This window comes from Chlamydotis macqueenii, chromosome Z, assembly GCF_036417535.1.
Source record: "Chlamydotis macqueenii isolate bChlMac1 chromosome Z, bChlMac1.mat, whole genome shotgun sequence".
Taxonomy (NCBI): Eukaryota; Metazoa; Chordata; class Aves; order Otidiformes; family Otididae; genus Chlamydotis; species Chlamydotis macqueenii.
Window position 1 is genome coordinate 68,232,396 of NC_141593.1, and position 2,480 is coordinate 68,234,875.

The following is a 2,480-nucleotide window of genomic DNA, read 5'->3' on the forward strand; positions in this document are numbered from 1 at the left end:
TTTGTACATAGACTTTTTGCTAATACATATTAATATACCCTCTTGTATCTGGAAAAGTAATGAAATAGTTGTTTCTGAATTCTCAGCTCTGTGCTAACATCTGTTTGTAACCCTTCTTTTTATCCAGAAAAAAAAATTTCCTGTCCTGTGTAATCCCTTCCCTTCCCTCACCTTCCCTTCCTGCACCTTCCCTGTCCTGTCCTGTCCTGTCCTTGAAGGAAGAACTAATGGACCATTCAGAAAGAAACAATCTCTGTGAGGAAAGATGCAAATCAATCATCTGTGAGTGGCTGCTGTCCCTGCACAGTCACTTGTGCTGGGCAGCCTGCGGGGATGGGAGAATACCCCTCTCTGCTGACCTGCTTCATCCTGAGGAAAGCAATTTGCCATTGCCTGCCAAGTGGAGTTCTCTCCCCTCCTGTTCCACCCCTCAGATGAAGATTGTCCCTCTGTCCATCTTGCTCTCCAGCACACTCCAGGCTGAAATGAAAGACATGGAAAATGTTAGAGCAAAAGACTAACCAAAAATAGAGAGAGCACCCAGAGAGACCAGACGCTGCCAGACATGTCACTGGCTGTCATAACCACCTAGGATTCACAGACTACTTAAAAGTAATGCAGAACAAGTATTTGCAAAAGATGAAATTTGCTCCTTTCTCCACGAAGTGCAGGTGAGCTGGCAGTTGTTAAAAAAGAAAAAATCTGCAGAAGTTCTTGAGGAAAAGTAAAAATTTGTCAGCGGGTTTGAGAAAATGGTCAGACTAGTCTCAGGACAGCAGGACAACTCTCCTGCTACAGACTGCTGGTTCAGGAGCAAAACCTACCTAAGCCATGGTAAGCTGATCCTGCTCCACTTTTGTTGAGCCCACGCCTGTGGATGGCTGGAAGGCATGATCACGACCATTTGTTTCCTGGGCCCATGTAATGCAAAGAGCTCCTCTGCAGAAAGAGGCAGATGACTGCAGGTTTCAAGGGAACAAATTTATTTCTTTGCTCTTCCAGTTTATTGCAGTGGTAGCCATCAAATATTGCCTCAGGTTTTTAAACATCAGACTCACCGCCTTTCAATCTGGGACAGTCCACTGTGACACTACAGGGTTTTTTTTTTCTGTTAATCTCTACATTCCTCCACTGTCATCCATTTGTAGCCCACCATTCCCATCACAGCTGTGGCTGTTTTAACAGAGTTTCAGAAGGCTTTAGTGAAGATAATGTGTTACCTGTTTTTTTTAAAAAAAAAGCTCTTTAAAACCCTATCTGGCCTGGAAAGATGCTCTAGCATGAGGCCTTCAGAAGAACTGCAGTTTGTTGCTATCTCTCAGCTTGCTTGTGAGCACAACCAACTTTCTTACCAGCTCTTCTCTCCTCAGCTCCTACTCAGGGAAACAGGCGTGACTCTATTTCCCTTCACTTATTCTTTTTGCAGCAGTTCTGCATAAGACTGTAAATGCCACGGGATGTATGCTATCTTTTACACTCCCACAAAAATTTAGCTATCTCAGTGCTACGATTACATGTGCTCCCAACACAACAGTGCTGACAGACCTCTTTGAAGTCATTACCTGCACTGTGCTTTGGAACAAGACCTAATGAACTGCAATAATTTGAGGAGGGAGTTGTTATTAAGCTGGCATCTTTATCACGATACCAAATCTCTATTCCTTACTGAGGCAAAACCCTCCTGGTTGCAGTCAATAAAATCTATAGGCTGTGGCTGGATGCTGCATGTCTGAAGTAAAGCATAGTAGTTTAACTGCCTAACTTTTGGATTGATACTTAACTAATAGGTGCCATCAATCAGCACAGAAATGGAACCAAAGACTGAAATGTTAACATTGCTTAGTTTAGTTCTGGCCAGATGAAATACCCAAATGGCTTCTCTCTATGGAGAAGAGAGCTTAGCATTACCAACGCCGGGATTGTTGATTTGAAGTCATGGACTTTATTCTTTTAATCAGTGGTGGGATGATAACGGACAAATGCATTCACCTGCAGATTTCACACAATACATGGTCCACATGCCTTTGGAACGCAAGTACAGTAAAAATCCAGTTTGAAGCAGGTTTCCTGCAAGCAGAGACCAGCTTGACTTAGGACCTCAAAGCCCACTGCTACGTGCAGTGCTGTGTGTTAGAGGAGCAGTCCTTCTTGGACAGATACAGTACTTAGGTAAATCTCATCCATATGGTCTGACCCCACAAACACGGTATGGTATGCGAATTTAAGATACTCGATTAGAAGGTACCACAAAGTCATACACGAGTACTGATTAATAAACAGCAGCCCTGCAAGGATTTTAGTCTGGAGCTTGTTTGTAGCTAGACTGAATTAATTTGCTTTCCATTCCGGTTCTGGAAGTTCAGCATGCGCTTTTGTATGTGAATAGTCCCCTTGAAATCACTGGGAGCAAACTATCAAGGTCGTAGCAAACTTCATGTCTGCCACTGATCTGAAGCCTACTGCAGATGTTTACACAGAGC